This window comes from Rhinolophus ferrumequinum, chromosome 5 (assembly GCF_004115265.2).
Source record: "Rhinolophus ferrumequinum isolate MPI-CBG mRhiFer1 chromosome 5, mRhiFer1_v1.p, whole genome shotgun sequence".
Lineage (NCBI taxonomy): Eukaryota > Metazoa > Chordata > Mammalia > Chiroptera > Rhinolophidae > Rhinolophus > Rhinolophus ferrumequinum.
The window spans coordinates 36,670,829-36,689,865 of NC_046288.1; the positions used below are offsets into that span (position 1 = coordinate 36,670,829).

A 19,037-nucleotide genomic window follows, 5' to 3' on the forward strand; every position below is an offset into this window, starting at 1 on the left:
GATACAGACACACCTTGAAATTAAATAGTGAACATATAAACCTAAGAAAACAGGACTGGTCGAAAGACTGGTTAAAAATGTAGTGAATAGTAACATTGACTTAACAGGTCAAAAAAATTTCCTGACTCAACCTTCTTAATAATTAGCATTTTTAAATACACTTGCAGGAGAAAAAACAAAAGCAAAAAGCAGTTCAAAAAAAAATGTTAACTCTACATAATTTTCATCAATAAAAAGAAACTCTCCTTTCCTCATTTGCATGCACCCAGAAAGTAGCTGAACATCTAACGCAGATCACTTTAACCTTCATTCTTCCACCGCTAATATAGGGTACAAATGCATGAAGTGATAGCACAGCAAAATAAATCAGTTACCACAGAGCTAAGAGAGACTCAAAAATCACCTAGGTGAACACTCCATCTAATTTTACAGATACTGAAGGTATAAGGAGAGACTAAGTGACTTGCGAGGGCACCAGATCGGCTAGAACCTTAGTCTCTATATTCCGAAGGCAGAAATCTGCCCCCAGCACGATCATGGCCACAACACCTGTCATTTTAGAATAACCAAAGGTTGCACAGGTAGAATTTTTGTAGATTTCACTGCAGAACCAAAAAAGGACAGCAGTGGTGCTTGAAAAGTGAAGGGGATGGGAGGCAACAACTGAATTCAATCACTAACAACAAAAATCCCATAAATCTGCAGCAGTATTTTCAACAGTATAATTTGTCTCTTTAAAATCTCACAAAATGTTAGAATGGCCTTTCTATTTATTATTTGTGGTACCAGAATCAAGATTCTCAATCCCTGCTACAGGGATTCCAGATTTTTCTCCCAAGTTAGCAAAAACACCCTCCTTTCTCCAACGCCTGTCCAAGGTGATAATTTCTTTGGGGTCACCCAAATGCTCCTCCAAAGTCCACTTCTACCAGGTCACCCTTGGAGATGGATACAGTTGATCCCATCACTTCCTGTAAGACATGAGTTACCTTGCCTAGTACTGACAGTCACCCAGCTCTCCTCTTCAATTTTCTAGCCATTTCTCTTTTTCCTAGATAGGTGTTATTAAGTTAATTTTTTGGCCTATTGTGGTTTATTAGCCAGTAGTTAATTTTAGACCAGAAGAATGTAACATTAGCAACACTATAAGAAATAATAATAATGTTAGAAATAAGAAATATTATTAGTAATAAAATAAAAATATAAAAATGTTAGAAATATACGTTAGTAATAATATAAGAAGTATTATTATGATAAATGATAAATATTTAGATACATTTGGAAATATATACCTAAGAATACATTCAATGTTAAGCTGGGGGGAAAAGACAAATGTAAACTCTTTCTGGTGATTTTCTATTCCAAACGACAGTATGCTCTTCGGGTATCAGGTGTGGTAGTATCAGATTAACTGTCTAAAGGCGCACATAAAATGCAGCAAGACTTTAAATGCACATGAGAGAAATAAACTGTAAGAATTTAACACTCCATAGACAACTGGAAAGTCCAACTGGAAAGCCAGTATGCTTAATAGCCAGAAATGTTGCCACCTCTAGGAAAACAAAAGGATTGACGGACATGTAGAAGAATGCCAAGAAAAAACTTGCTAATCAGTAGCTGATCTTCTCATCTTTGCCATAAAATCTGCTGGAAAAGCATAATGTAACACAGCTTATGAACCCTGATTTTCATAAAAAGGGCCCTGGGTCCTCAATTGCTCAACCATTGTCCCGCCCCACCCCCACCCCCATAAAAAACCATTAATGATAGGGTCTAACAAGCTGCCACTCTTTTTTTCTTCTTCTTCTTCTGTTAAAATCTCAGCAGACAAGGTTTATTTTTATTATTTCTTTTGAGACATCAACTCCACATTTGCTGTAAACTTCATCCGACCTGCTATTTTCCTCCCAAATCTCCCATCAGGTATACACTCCGGTTAATTGTAACCTCCCTGTTTCTTAGCATAGGCTTCTCACCACGGTCCAACTATGTTTTAAATTAAGACACAGCCATCACATGCCAAGCTCTAGCTACTCTTTTTTGAGAGGAAAGAATAATTATTCATCCCATCTGAGTCTGACTGTACCAGACATTATTCAAGAGTGCAAAACTCTGATCCCTGGACTCTTCCCCTTTTATGCGCCCAATTCAGAGACCCTGCTTCTGCCATTAGAGATCAGCCAGGGCTAAATATAGATCTAGGAAAACCAGCAGTTTGTGATCATCCTCACATGGGACTGCTGACGAAAGACTCCTTGGAGACACGCTCGGCCCAAACACACAGACACAAATTTGCGTGTATATTCATCTCTACACACTGTACGCATCAATTAATCGAATTAATCAGCGATGACAGACATGTCTATATTCACCCAAGAAAGTCGCTCCCTAGAGATCTCCTCCTTCAATTTACCACACTTGTGCCACCGTCTGCACTGTCAGAGGGCTTAGCTACGTTGCTCTCGCCTGAACTGCGCCAATTTGGTTGGGGTAAGGTGGGAAGCAATACTCAAGAGGTACACACACACACACACACACACACACACACACACACACGGCAACCCGCCTCCCCACCTCCGTTTTGCCCTTTGCTCTCCTTATACAGCACCGAAGTTGTTCCCACCGTTGCCCTAGAAAGAGGAGGCTCTCTCACGCTAGGTGCCCGCGAGGCTCCCAGGTACCCGCAGTTCACCTTATTATCCCCTAACCAGGTCACACGCGGCGACTCACCTGAGTTCAGGCCAGCGCAAGGCGACTCGGTGTGTCCCAAGTTAGATTCGGGGGTGGGGGGAACGGTAAAAGAATATCACCTCTTCGGTCGCAAGCACATGGCTTCTGTTCCCTTGTCCCTTCATAAAAGTCAGACCCTAGATAATAGGCTCCGACACTAAAAAGTAAACAATTCCACACACACACACACACACGAAAACTAGCCAAGAAGAAGGGACCAACCTAGCTGTGCACAGGAGAAGAGGATAAAGCACGGATGGACGCGATCATAGCTCAGACAAATCTTCAAAAACTACCAAGATCTCTAAGCAGAAAGCCTGGCTGCGGGATCCGAGCGATAGAAGGAAGGCCAGACCCCAAACCTGTCCCCGTCCCGGCCCCCGAGGCTGGCCCCGCACCTGTTGGCACCGGGTCTGCGCCCGGGGCAGCCCCTGGCGCCCCCGGTGGAGGGACAGGGGGGCTCTCTAGGTCCCTGGCTTTTGCCGGGCGCTTTGCGCTAGTGAGAGCTCGCGCCCCCGCCCCGGCTCTCCCGCCGCCCCGGGCGCAGCCGGCAGTGGAGGCGCAGTCGGAGAGCCCGGCTGGCAGGGAGCGCAGCGCGGCTCCCCCGCCGCCCGAGAGAGCGCAGCGCGCAGCACTATCGCTCGTTCCCGCAGCCGGGCTCCGTTCTTCCTCGGAAAACAGCCTGGCCAGGGAACAACCCACCTGCAGATGGACCCCAGGTCCTCGTCTTCCTAGCTGTTTGCCGCGCGCCCACAAATGCAACCAAACGACAGGGAACGAAAGCGCGCAGGAAAAAGGGATGAAAAATCCCAGACAAGAAACCAGTCGGGCTCCTTGTTTATACTGAAACTACCGCCCAATCGGGGCGCACACCCCCTTGGCTCCGGGTGCCCGCCTCCCGCCGCAGCCCCGCCCAGTCAAAAGCGCGGACCAATCCCTGCGCAGCTCACCGCCCACTCCCGCTGCCGCCTCCAGTGCCGGGGAACCGCGACTTCTGCGGCGCGGTCACCCGGGTTCCCTCCCACGCTGCGGAGGCCGGCGGAGCCCAGCACAGCGGTGTTTACCAGCGCTGACTGGGCTCGCTTGGACAGCGATGGTTTCCTTCTGAGTGCACCTGCCCGGGGCTGTTTGTGCAGTCGTGTGTGTGTACATATATGTGTTCATTTACCTGTGTACTACCTGTAAATACCGGCCCAACTCGTTATACAGTAGCTATTAACATAACTATGAGCTAAGGCTTACTGTCCATGTAACTTTCAGAAGACAGCTGAGAGCAATCACAAGAACATTTGCTCAGCAATTATTTACGGAGTGCAAGGCTTTGTGCAAAACGCTGGGGGCACACTTAGGGCAAAAGTAGGCTGGTCCCTGCCATTAGGAAGCTCAGAGTCTAGTGGAGGACAAACGTTAAGCGAATGGTCACCCAAACAAAATGTAAAATTGCGGCTGTTCCAATTTCCACAAAAGAAGGGAACCTGTGCTGTGAAGCATGATTCTGGAGGCAAAGAGGGGAGGTCAAGTCCTCAGTAAAGGCGGTGTTGTCATGGTAACTACATACTCTATCACTGGATACTTGATAACTATTTTAGATAAAAAGGTAAAAATCTCAATAGTTCACCTTGTACAAATTAAAGGAGGCTGGAGGGAAGAAACAACGGAAACAAATAAGGGAAGAAAGAGACTCAACAAAAGAAAAAAACTGAAAACATCTGGAGACTCTCTCTTGCCCACTATGTGACCTTAAGTTAAGTAGCTTTTCTGAGCTTCAGTTTTCCTATATATAAAACAACACTATGCATACCTGTCTTATAGGACTGTAAATAGGATCACTGTGATACAGAAACCTTTTTTGTCCCTGCTCCATCTTCTCTCCCGCCCTCCTCCTTCTTTAGGTGGAAATAGTCATCTTGAAGTTCACCTTGCCTATTCTTAGCAGATTCCTCCCCTCATGTTCTCATTCTGTGCCTCCTCTCACTTCTCTTCCTTTAATTATACTCCTTCCTTCTCTTCTGCAGGTGGGTCTCCCTGACTCAGTAATTCACTTTCACCGATCTGCACCTCTCTGTAGTTTAAAGGAAAAGGCATATAGCCAAGAGAGGTTAGCTGGGTTCAGCCATGCAGAGTAAAGCAGAGGCTTGGGCAGTCCAGCCAGCTATTGTGGTTGTACTGGTTGGTCTTTCAGGCTCAGTTTTCCATCCTGGTTCTGTAACAAACAAGCTATAGTGAGTTGGGCAAGTCATGTACAATCTTGATTCCTGATCCTGCAGCAATAAATTAATAGGGTTGAACTAAATCAGGATTTCTAAATGGGAAATAGTTGACATATCCTTTTGTAACTGCTGGCTACATCCACCAGCCCTGAAGATTTTGCCCAGTTTGACTTTCTGAAGTTTTTTACCCACCAAAATAAAACATGTTTATTTTAGTTTCTCAAATTATAAAATGGATACTATGAAAAGTGTTCAATGCTTTACCAAATCACATTCCTGCTCCCCATTCTGCTGGACCCCCCCGAGCCCCTTCCAACTCCCTATATGAGAGGGGATATGTTAAGGGGACAGCTCTGGAGCTAGGTGACCCAAACCCTAATCCTATCCTTATCGCTTAGCCAAAAATCAGCCTTAGAAATGGTACTAAAAGACTCTGGGCCTCAGTGTACTCAACTGAAAATAGCCATCATGATTTATAGAAGCAACTTCTTCTCAAGGTGTTGAGAAGAGTAAGAGAGTTAATACATAACATGGGTTTGGAACAATGTCCCTCACAGAAGCCTTCCCTGGCCTCCCTATTGAAAACTGCAGTGACCCCCATATCATCCTTCCTTGTTTTGTTGTTGTTTCCTCCATAGGGCTGACCACCATTTAACACGCTGTCCTTTTTATTCGTTATTACCTCTCTCCCCTCACTAGGATATAAGCTCCGTAAGAGCCAGACTTGGTGACATTGTAGTTGCTTTCCTGCTGTATTTCCAATGTCTAAAACAGTGTCTCACACATTATATGCACTCAATAAACATATGTTGGTTAAAATAATTAATTAACGCCTAGGACATTGTAGGCACTCAATAAATAATAGCTGTTATGTTTAGGTATCAATTACTTTCTATCATGAAAAGATATTCTTTATTTCTCATGGTTTCTTTCTGGCCTTTTGACTCCATCGCCTCAAGTCTTATCTCTGTAAATGTTGGTAAGCTCAACAATACTAGTCAACTTGATGTAAATAAAGCCCTACTGAGTAGGACCTGACAAAAATAGCTACCTGTATTGAGCTTCTGCTACATGGCAGGCTTTGTGCTAAACATTGTTATTCTTCTCCTTTCCTCTTGGACCTCAGAGGAAAACTAGAGCAAGTGCCATGACTGATCCATGTCCATCACTCTTCCTTTTATTTCAGTCCCCTTCATTTCCCATCTAAAACCCCAGTTTTCACCATGCCAACTGCACTTACTCATTCACACAGTACGTAGTATGAGTTTTTCAATCCACTTTTCATAAACAATGATGGTATCGTTTTGTGTTGAGTACCACATGAGTGTATTTACCAAAATGTTACTGTGCAATCTGTCTCATTCTATCACTAGTTTCCCTCTAGCTTTTCATTTGGATCATCTACCCATGTTGACATATGTTGACAGTGTTCACTCCTTTTACTCCCTGTTGTTATATTTCACCATAGTTTTCACCATATATGTGTCACCATATATGTGTTATATATTTCAATATATTTCACCATATATGTGTTATATTTTTTACTTACATTTTTATCTTCAAGAAAATCTTGAGATACAGGTGCTATTCTCTCCATTGCTGAGACAAAGGAATGAGGCTTAGGAAGGTAAATAACTTACCAACCCATTTAGCTGGAGAAGCCATGAATTAAATCCATATCTCTCTGATTCCAATATACCCATCTTGCTACTTTATACAAAGGATTTAATTACTGTAAGATTTATGAAATAATGCCTGAAAAATCCCTCTACCATTAATTTGATTCACTTTACATGTCGGAGATATTGCTGTTAAAACTAGTACATATGTATATTTAATTAGAGGCCAGTTGTTTTCATTGCAAAGCAATGTTTATTATTTGTCTCAGACATAAGTTTAATATCATTATTTGTGGTTTATGATTTTCTTAAAACACTTGAACCTTAAATGGAAATCTCACAAAGCATAACTGCTTTCAAATGTTTAAAACTTGTCATCTGAAAGGCAAATGAGGCTCCAGAACACCAGATAGGACCTAAGAGGGAAAAGTATAGGAATGGATCACAGCTTCAGCGTAAGAAAATCATTAAAGATGTCTGAAGTGGAGTAGCAGCCTTTTTCAGCATGGAGATAGCTCTCTAAATCTTAAAGGATCTTGTGACATGGCCAAGCTACTCTCTAAAACACTTCCAGATTTTCTCTTTTACTTATTTTCTCAATATCACTCTGGAATACGGAGATGAACACTCCAAGGATATGGAATCTTAGCCCAGTTTATAAGAAAAAACAAAGGCATTGGTTGTATTACTTATCAACAGTCAATCTAGACCATAGCCTAAGACTTTTCTCACTTTCAAAGCCAAGGAAGACAAGCCCATTTTTGATAAGTATGATGCATATTTCCACTCTTATGTTGATAAAAGATTATGAGTATTTTATAAAGCAAAAACATGAAGAATAAATTGTTGAAAAAAATCATTTAACAAGTTAGTAAGCAAGGTATATTAATATGCTTTTGCAGCTGTTTAAATTGTCCTATAGCATCTCGTCCATTAGATCAGCGGATCTAATCAGCTTCTCTGGAACACACAAACCCAATTTTTTTAAAAACAGTGAAGCAGTAAACAAAAACCTATAACACCTAGAGAATGCCACAGATACTAAAGTATCGATTTTATATAAAGCAAAAATAAAACAATTGCTATTGCACAGAGAATAGAATTAAAGGAAGAGGAAGAAAATACTACTATTCTACTCCCACCACCATTCCATGCACAGAGAACAGACCTTAAAGAAAATCACGTGTGTTCCCCTTGCTTTTTAGTGTGCTTTCCCTTGACTTCCTTTTCCTCATCATCTGAGAGCCTAGAGTGAAAGGGGGAAGGAGGTTGCTTGGCGTGCTGTGGTTTCATGCCCTCTTCCTGCTTCTGGCCCGAGTGTAAGGAATTGTGCTCATGGGCCAACCTGGCTTACAAGGGCGCCATGTTGGAATTTCATAGTAATAAAAAGCATGTATGTGTTTCGTATTGACCTCTGTACATATATTTCCCTGGAACCTGAGAGAAGGACGATAAAGGCAGGACATGATGATATAGATATTCAAGATCCTGAGTCCCTGCCGTGTCACATCAATCCTTTCATAACTATAAAATGGACCCTGCCACTTAGAAGGAATTTTTGTGATGAAACACAATGGTATTGGGTCAGCCTTGAAATGGTCATCTCCATAGTATTCCCAGCATTTGTTATAGTTTGCACATCCATTACCTCATGTAGGGAGAACATTGGATCTGTGAGGGTCAGTCAGTTCTAACAGTGGTCATTACAGAGGCATATGTTTTCATTTCCTGGGATCACTAAAAATATCATAGATAGCCATTCATTTAAATTTGTTAAGAAAATACTGCTAAATAGAAGGGCATTGACTAGAAAAGATAACGTCAAGGAAGTCTCTTCCACATGTCCATGTGATCCTTTATCACTGTCACATTTTATCTCCCAGACCTTAAAGTTGTACAAAAGAATGTAACAATTGCATGGAAAATTCCACAACAGATATAGTAGGTTTTCAAAGTCCTCTAAGAAGATGCAAAAAAATCACTATATCTTCACTAAAAGTAGACAAGAACTGTTCAAAGGCAAATTTATTATTTTCCCTTTGTAAGCCTTATTATTTTGTTCACTTGTCAATTCTTATTTATTCTTACAAAGTAATTATATATAATATCCTCGGGAAGGATATTGATATTGAAAACTTAAATATAAGTTGGCCTGACCACAGAGTCATGAGATCATCTCATCATCTTCATTGATTATACAAAGCATAGTGACTTATTTTTTCTTCACTGACAAAGAAATATTTCACAACTTTAAACATGCATCATTTTGATATTATCACCATTTTGAGTAGAAATTCAACTGTGTTTAACATAAGTATATTTAGATAAATATTCTTCATTTTATAAAATCTTTATAGTGAATGATAAATATATTTCTCTACTTCTAATGTCTCTTTATAGCAGTTTTTATCTGGTTCCTTGTGAATGAGTTGATCTTATAATAATGAATTAAGAAAATGCTTTTCTGTTTCAAATTCTTATAGCCTTTAATGTTGTCTGATTATTTTGCTAGAAGATCCCCTTAGTTTTGACTAACTACCAATATATGTCCTAGAACATTGAATGGGAAGGGAAAAGGAATAAAATGAATAATAGAATAATAAAATTTTAAAGCTGGGAGAAATAATAATGATCATCTCTTTTAATCTCCCCCGCCCCCTGTCCCCAATGCCATCAGCCAAGGCATTTTTTTAAAGGCATTTTTGAGATGAGGAAATTGATTCCCAGCGAGATTAAATGATCTCTCTCCAAGGCCATCCAACAAGATAATCACAAAGGTACAGGAGTCAAAGGATGATAAGCCCCGGATGATAAGCCCAAGACTTCAAACACTACATGATTTTACTTCCTAATTATTTCTGCAGGGGTGAAATCTATGGAGCTACTTTGACATAGAAGTACAATGTGTTTTCAAATACTGGGGACAAATATTCTCTATTAAATACCTCTTGATAAAATGATAAAGAATTCTCTAGATGTTGCTACTGCCTTTTATTAGAATCCTCTAAATATTACTAATACTATTTCTCTTATTTAATATTCAAGATAGTAAAATAGTAAACTCTTGGTTGCTTTATCATTAAAGTAATATGGTCTAGACTATTAATCGGAATTCATAAAGTATATTCAAGAAATTGTGTTAATCAAAAAGCTTCTCTAGTAAGCATTTACGATTGTCATCATGAAGACATATCCCTAAGGTATTTTCTCTTTCATATAATAAAATAATTGATTTTCATAAGGCTATATCATTTTTAAAACAATATTAGAGTATTGTGATTTCTGGATGATTCTGGGAAGTTTAATTTTGTAAAATGTCCAAACATACATTTTGACACATGGAAATCATTTTCATAGTAAAACCAGAATATCTGTACAATGTATTTAGAAAGATATTGTTATGGAAAAACATAATGCTAAATATATTTTCTGCACAAAAACAAATGGAGTAATTATATAGCTTAACTGTATTTCTCTAGCAAATTAGAGAGAATGACAGTCTCTGTGAAGGGGTGGAGGTGAGACTGAAGATGGAAGACAAAGGGAACTTCATTTTGATTTCTTTCATAAGAGACATAAAGTAGATGTGACAAATGTTCATTATTACCATTTGTGCGTGGTGGGTACACAGCTGTTTATACTTTTTATTTTGTATATTTCTTCAAAAAAACAAAAGAAATTTATAATCAAAAGTGGATATTTTCACATACATAATCTTAAACTATATTTAAAGCTTACATTTTAAGGCAAAATATACTGCTAAAGTTATTGTTTTACTTTTTTCTGCTCATTTATAAAGTATAACTGTCGATCAAAAGTAGAGAGAATTTTATTTAGTATCACTATACAAAATTATAATATGTGAAAAGGTTATGAAACAATGTTATGTATCTCACATAGTTTATGAAAATGAGCCCCTCTCTTGCTTTTTGATGTGATTGTGTGTATCCCCTCTCAGATGGTGATGTGTATTGTGAATTAACAAACAAAAGAACTTTGATTCTTGACTGAAACCTGCTTTGCAGTCAAATCTCCCACAGACTAACACCACTAGCATATGGTTAATGTTTCTAGGGCCTGGAAATAACTGGTAATAATTTTAGAATCTATAATTATTCACATATTTGTCTATAACTAGCTGTCTCTGTAGAGTGATCAAGAACTAAGTGAAAATGGAGGTTGGATATATGGATCAAGTGTTTCCCTGTTAGTGAAATGATCCGTTTACTTCTCTCTGTCAAGAGAGTCAAGGTGTGTGTTTCAAGATGTGCTTGGATGAGCAGGTGGGGTGGAAGGACATGGCTTTTGCTTGTAGAGGTAGAGTTTGGAAAGAGTTGGAAGAAAAGAAAAGAGGAATTTTCTGGCCCAGAATATTACTGAATGATTTTTAGAAAGATTTTTCTCCTAAGAAAAAAGTATGTAAAGAAATAGGCTTAAGCAAGAACAAAGCTTTTCTACAAAGGTATGAATTTAACACCTCTCATCGCAAGAAATTCATAACAAAGGGTAAAAGAAAAGGTCTCACCCTGGATAAAGTTCTCCAGGTACATAAAATGTATGGCTTAAATTTTGTTTTGTTTTGTGCTTAAAAAAACAAAACAAAAAAAACTCGTACCAAACTCTTTTTAAAATGTCCTACCTTCCCAAGTTAAAAGTCAACCACCAGCTCTTACAAAAGGCAGTTGTGAACCCAAACTTTCTACCTCCCAAAATACTAACAAGCTGTATATTTTCCCCAAAATAGTTGAACTAGGACATACTGTTTTGAAAATATCTCTAAACAGGTGCAAGTTTGATTAGCTTTACCACTGCTTTTGCATTAAGACTAATGGCACACACGTTGTCATGTTTTTTATTCAGAACACATAACAAAGTAAAAATGAATGTGAATTTTGGTCTGTGTCTTTCCATTGGTGAGGGAAAAAAAACCATGTACATTGCCAGAACCAATCTTTTAAGGTATATCACAGTGACATAAACTCCAGGAACATCTCATCTGACAAGCAAGGTACTTATTAGGTTTCATCAATTTTTACAGTTTTTAGGTTTTCTTCTTTCTTGCCTTCTCTTTTAAGATCTGCAAACTACACAGTGATGAAAATTTTTCACTCCAAATCTCGGAGTAATCAACCCACACTTCAAGGAAGAAGGATTGTTTAAACCTGTTAAATGAGAGTTATTTTAGAAAGAAGCAACCCATATATTGAAATAAGTCACTTGCAAAAAGTCTCACAGAACTTGTTCCAGAGCACATAAAAAGAGGGAGCAAATGCAAAACAGACAGCCTGTTGAGAGCAAACAATGGAAGGGACTCTAGGACAAGAGCAGTTGGCCAATATTTCAAAGGGACTCCGGTCAGTGTAGGAAAAAAACAGGGAGGATCCTGCAAAACTTGGCTCTCCGTTGGAGAAGTTAACATCTTAGATTCTTAGTTTCCTCCACTGTAAAATACAGGGTGGACTGGATTACATGATTGCAGAGGTGTCATCTAGTTGTCAAATGCTACTTAATATTAAGACTGTTTTAATTGTTAGTTTTTAGACCGGTTCCATCTGGATACCTTAGCAGCCAGCCAAGAGTCTTGAGGAGGCCCAGAAGTGATAGACTTGACCCAACCCCACTGATTTTGTGATTCTTGGCATATTCTTTCCCTGAAGTGCAGTGCCTGCCTAACTATAGTGATTATGATGCTTACAAGAGTCCGTAGGGATCTGCGTTCACTTTTCCCCAAGGCTTGGCCTGTACTATAGGCAGCAGCTACAACTAAGTGTACCGTGGTATAGTGATACCTCTGCACTGGGTTTGTATAATGAGACTTGAGGTTTAACTGTTATGATGGAAGGTCTATTTCTGGCACTAATTCCTTATCCAACGAATATGCCTCCATATAGGGTACCACCCATCCCAATTTGCCCCACACTATCCTGGTTTTAGCACTGAAAACCCTATGTCGTGGGCAAACCTTCAGTTCCAGACAAACTGAGATAGTTGGTCACCCTAATTCCACAGATATTTACTGAGAATCTACTGTGTGCCGGGCCCGAGAAAAGGCATTGGAAACCTAGTGAGGACAAAGCAGACAAGGTTCCTGCTATCATGGGACTACCCTTCAGGTGGGCACGAGAGATTAAATAAAGGAACAAATAAACAACCAGTCGGTACAGAGTGATCATTACTGGGACTGAGGACAGCTGTGGGGCCCTGCTTTGAGGGGGCAAGGAAGGTTTCGCTTAAAGGAAGACCTGAGGAAGAGGAGTCAGGTATGAATACAGACGTAGGTAATTACTAAGAATGAAGAGGCACTTCAAGAAGACCTTACCACTCTCAAAAATTATACTATTTATCCAGTTATGTATTCATGATTGGAATTACATTTAGAATAAAAATTCTAACAGAATAATTAGAATAAAAGTACACTTGAGCAAAGACCTCATATGTAACGCCCATGCCCACAACAATAGTTGGTATTTAGGAGGTGCTTAAGAGCCACGGAATAAGTAAAAGAGTGAAAATATTGCTACGTTTTGACCTACTATGTAGCTCCCCAAACTCACTTTCCCTGAATTATTCACATTTTCTCAACCAGCCTGTCCATAAAAACAGACGGAGTTGTAGATCCTATGGGCCATGGAATACCTGTATGTGAGCTTTAGGCTAGAGCTATTCTGAGACAGTCTGTGTCTACCGGCTCCAAGCAAGATTTCGGAAGCCCTTTCCATTGCTCTGTGCCCATATATCGGCTCATAAGAGGTTAGGTGCTCTGCTACCTAAGTGGAGGAGAGATTCATCTCAGTGTTAAGCCTTCAGCTTCATGACTGGCCTCCAACAGTGGGTTGTGTGGTGTTACTGATTAAAAGAAGGCAGAGGTCTAACAAATTCACCATTTCCATCAAGAAATTTCTCACCTCCCCCTAGACAGCTCCCCCTTATGACCTTCTCATCTCTGATCATGGTACCTTTATTCTCAGCCTGAGGCCTCAGTCCTCTTGGCCTCTTAATTCGAGCTTGTTGCCTACATCCAGTCAGCAGCTATATCCTCTCATTTTCTACACCCCAAATTCTCCTTACCTTCGCTGCCATTTCTGGTCCCATTGTAGCAAAGATTAGAAAAACAACCACCTACTTTATTGCCACCCTCACCCCCACGCCCAAGACATATACAGATACACATATAATATATGCTAGAATAGACTACCTCTGATATATGGTATCTCAGGAACTTGAAACACTCACTTGCTCCAAAACTGACAGTGGTTTGCTCTGTTCAAGCAGTCAAACTTCTCAACCAAACTTTCCAATCTTCTCTCTTATTTTTGCTTTTACATACATAATAATCCAATTGAGTGGACTGACTGTCTCAAAAAAAAAAAAGAGTCTACATTTTCCCATCTCTGTGATTTTTCTCATACTATTCCATTTATCTAGAATGAACTTTAGTTCCCAAATTTATTACAAATAACTGTTTCTGCCTGCATTTAGAAATCCATTGAAAATATCTTAATTTTAAGTTCCTAAAAGGAACTTTTACTACCAGGCACAGCCTTAATAATGAAACATAATGATATCATACTGATGATTTCCAAGTACAAACACAGTTTTGAATGCTAGTTGAGTTCTGCTGTAGGTTTTAGGGATTCAAAGCTACGGTTCCTGATAGTTAATGGATATGATTGAAGGATCCAGCATTGGCAATCACTTTGAGCATCAGAGGTTTTCCATATAAGCACAAGTCATTTGTGGCCATCCAAATTAAATTTAAGGGAAGATGGTTGTGGGTGACTGGCATATATTCAGTATGTATTACATGTCAGGGATTATGCGAAATGCTTTCTATATGCAAATATTGATTTAATCTGCATGACAATCCTATAAAGCACTTAATATTATATCCATCTTCATGGAAGAGGGAACTGAAGCTGAGAGAAGTTTATAAAAATTGCCTAAGAACAAATATCTAATAAATGACAGAATCAAGATTTGGACCCAGGAGGGCCTGACTCCAAAGACCATGGTCTTTGCGTGGCAAGGAGGACACAGTCTATATAGCAGACACCTACACACCACTATAGAAGTACTGTTAATGAAAAAAATCGAAAGCTTACCTGCTTTCCATTACCACATAAGTGGTCATGGTATAATTTGGGGGCAAGGCAATGCAGCGTAATGATCAAGACTAACCACAGAGGAAACAGGAAGAACTCGGTTCAAACACTCACTCAGTGTGAACTTGAACAAGTTGTTTAATTATTACATGATTTTGTTTTCTCATTTGTGAAATTAAAATAATGCTTGTTTTATAAATGAAATAATATCATGCATACAAAGTCATGTAAAGGCACCAGGACAGTATCTAGAACATAGAATTCACTCAATAAATGGTAGTTAATTAAATATAATTATCATCACTAGTCAGCAGCCTCTTTCATCCTTTGTACCTCAGCCTCTTCCAAGCTCCTTTAAAAGGTATGACTGTATTTGCTTATCTATATGTGTGATTTCATTTAGTGTTGTTGAAGAACCATTTGCAAGTGCTGATACCCTTCAATACTTTAGCATGCATTTCCTAAAAATAAGGACATTCTCATACATACATATTTATACACCAAAGCACCTAAGAAAAATCAACAATATTAACTAATACCATCTTATTTCTAGTACATATTTAATATTTAAATTTCCTAAATTGTCCCCAAAAATTATTCTGAAGGATTTTTTTGAAGAATGTAATCAAGATTAATGTGTTATATATAGCTGTTGTTTCTTTCTTCTCTTTTAATTTATGTCAGTCCCAACTCTGCTCCCAGCCCTTTTCTGCTTTTCTTGACATTGCTTTATTTTTGAAGAAACTGGTCCATTTGTCTTGGAGAAAGTACCACTTTCTGGATTTGTCTGATATTTTTCCTCAAGGTGCCATTTAACTTGCTCTACCCTCTAACTTATCTACACATTGGAATGCAGGTCTTAAAGCCTTATTGCTTTTAAAGTTAAACACTATGGCAAGAACGTTTCAAAGTCAGGGCTAGGTCGCTCATATTACATAATATAAAAATTTCCATGACTACTTCCTCTTCAAAATATTTTGTGGTTTTGTCGCGCTCTCTGGGGTATGGCTAGACCAGTGGTTTTCCACTCTGGCTTCACTTAGAATCATCGGGGGATTTTTCGAAAATATTTTTTCCTGAGTTGCACCCCTATAGTTTCTGGCCTAAGGCCCAGGCCTTGGTATTTTTGTACTGCCTCCTTAGGTGATTCGTACTGTAATCAGGGTAAAGAATGACTGGTTCACACAAACTCTGAGAAGGCAAGAGGCACAGCTTTTTTGTTTGCTACTACATATTTTCAGTGTTCAGTAGAATGCCTGGTTCATAATTACTGTTCAACAATACATGCTGAATTAATTTTCAGCATATAGGGAACTCATCTTCCATTCATACTCTAGCTTTCCCTTTTTTTTCTAAATGGTGTACTATGAAGACAATAGGTCAATTTTATAGCAAGTTTAATGAGAACATGGCACTATATTTCTAATTTCTGAAAACTATATATCGACTGAAATTCAAGAATCACTTTTAAACTTCTGAGAGAGGAAAAAGTACAAATAATCATGTAGCTATAGTGTTAGATTAATTCTGTTGCAGACAATCTTTTTTTTTTTTTTTTTCTTTTCACATTACCAGTTCTTCAAGTTCTTATTGTAAGGACTGGTGAAATTATTCTAAAATTACTCACAGAGGAAGAAAGACTGGGAGTTTGTCTTAGTTGTAATTGTTGTTTCTTTCAAATATATTGAGCAAATTTCAACCATGTGGAAGAATGCAATACAAAGGGAACGACTTTAGATATAGTTATGCTTCTATTTGTTGAAATTCAACTTTGGCCAAATCTTAAAAAGAATAAAAAGATGTATGATTCCTTAGGGCTTGCCAAATAAACCACCTGTAGCTTCAAACACTAAGTAGATAAGAATGGCCACATTCTACTAAAAAAGAAGCCTATCCCATAGCAAACTTAGGCAATAGAGAATATACACTTATTCACTGTACTTCTACTAAGTGGAAATCATCAACAACCTACCGTGTTTCCCTGAAAATAAGACCTAGCCAGACAATCAGCTCTAATGTGTCTTTTGGAGCAAAAATTAATATAACACCTGGTATTATATTGTATCATATAATATTATGTTATATTATATTATATTATATTATATTATATTACATTATACACGGTCTTATATAAGACCCGGTATTATATTATATTACAGTATATTATATTATATTATATAAGACCCGGTCTTATATTATAGTACAATAAGACCGCGTCTTACATTAATTTTTGCTCCAAAATACGCATTAGAGCTGACTGTCTGGCTAGGTCTTATTTTCAGGGAAACACAGTAAGAGAAAATCAGCAAAGGACATAAACATATAATTTGTATCCAAAAGGGCTTTTACACTGATGAAAAATGCTCAATCTGACTTATATAAACCAAAATGTAAATTAAAACTATACTGAGATCTTTTTCTTTAACTCATTAGATCAGCAAAATCCAGTGTTGTGGAGGATTACAAACATACATGCCTTTTGATCCAGCATTACCAGCTGAAGAAAGTTATACTACAGATATACTCCACACATTATGTGAAATAACATGTGAACAAAGTTATTCATTTCTCCAGGTAAACAATTAGAAGGAACTAACTGTCCATTAGAGAACTGGATAAATAAGTTTTGATACACTCACAGAATCAAAATAATAAGGAAACTAAGTAGTGACATAGAATAGTCATAATGTTCAGTGGAAAAAGGTACAGATTATTATGTAGTGTATACGCTAATGTATATAAAAGGAAACAATAAATATATATTTGTACTGTATTATTTTTTACATAAAAGAATTTGGATCAGATATACAAGGAATGGTAAGTGCTAACTATTTGGGGGAGGAGATGGAAACTGGATGAGGAGAAGACAGTGAGAGGGAGACACAGGAAGGAAACTTCTCAGATACCTTTTCATATTTGATCATGTTTTGAAGTGTGTGAATATATAACATATTCAAAAATTTAAATATTCCTTAAAAGCATTACCAAAAGTCCTGGGAAAATGTATTTTTTTAAAGGTAGAAAAGATCCCAGATGTTCTTATAGTCTTATAGTCATTGTGGAGTTTCAGAGTCAATTCCACTATTTCTCAGTTTCACGAAAAATGAAACTGAAACTGCATACTTCTCATATACCCAGACCTAAAACATGGACGCAGGAAAAAACTCAGAAGAAAACTTATCACGATAATTTCCAATCTTGAGTTTTGTTGTTCTACAGAAATCCAGAATTTTAGAATACATTTAAACATGCGTTATTTAAAGTCCAAATAGACCACTGTGGAAAGATATCCACCCCAAGGTTAGTGCTTACATAAAACTGAAGTAATGATATCAAAATAAAATTAGTCTCTTTTTCCCATGGACTATTCATGGAATCTACAAGAGATGGGGTGCGGGGGGAGAGGGGGTGCTACTTGACACAGTGATAGGGGAATGCCATCTAAAAAATAGAAGGGATTCTTTCTTTACAAACAAATCAATAAAATGAAAAGAAATTGTGATTTACTCATTTGGCTCTTGGCATCTATTACTTTCAGTTACCAGTTATCTCTCTGTGTGTGTATTCTATTACAAAAAAAGTATGGGACTCTTGCTGTATCGCTAGCACTTTGCTCACTGAAATGCATAGAATAAGTTTATTGTAAAAGTCTGATGGACCACAATAAAATAAATCTGTGTTCTAGGGTTTCTGTGAACTTGCCAAGTCTTATATCCTGTCCCTGTCTTAGCTCAATTTCCTTACCTGGAAATGGAGTGATAGTGCCTATCTTGATTGAATACCTTAGAACTTTGATATGGTGACTAAATAATACAATTAATATAAAATTGCCTTTGGAAAGTGAAAATTGAACATAGTACTATTGTTACTGCAATTATGACACAGATATGAACAGAAAAGGCAGAGGAAGAAAAATGTGATTCCAGAATATGTTTCATGGAGAATTGGTCTCATTTTTACAGATGAGCAAAAGGAAAACTAGGCAGGTTAAATAACTTGCTCAAAATCAAGTAGCCAGTCAGAAGCAGAACTAGAGACAAATTCCCATTCAGGTGTTTTGATTAAATGTCTCATTTTCCTACTACTCTACTTTTTTCTTACAGCCTTGAGAGCACATGGAAAACATCTAGAAGGAAAACAGCCACGTGATGGCCCTGGTCTTGGGAAGGCTGGAGAAACATTGAAGAAGTGAGCAGAGAAGGCGCAAAGGACGGCAGATATTGGTCAAGTCCTGGTTGGGACAGTTATAAAAAGGAAGGTAGGGGGGTAATAGAAACTTTTACTAAGCAATTTCTGACTTACCAGAGTTTTTAGAACTTTATCTCATTTATCCATCACTACAATATAATTTATGTCATCTCCCTTTTGTAGTTGAA

General features: G+C 38.2%; 1 protein-coding gene across 4 annotated transcripts in view; it reads right to left on the minus strand.

Annotated features, from left to right (window-relative positions):
- The window catches only part of RASGEF1B (RasGEF domain family member 1B), a 534,882-nt gene that overhangs the window by 32,979 nt on the left and 482,866 nt on the right, over nucleotides 1-19,037 (minus strand). Inside the window, exon 1 of one of the 4 annotated variants that reach the window (XM_033106131.1) lies at nucleotides 3,433-3,564. The exons of the other annotated variants lie outside the window; for them this stretch is intronic. The gene's annotated coding sequence lies outside the window, so the exon portion shown is untranslated. Of the gene's footprint in view, nucleotides 1-3,432; nucleotides 3,565-19,037 lie in introns of those variants that run through there. 4 annotated transcript variants of the gene reach the window in all.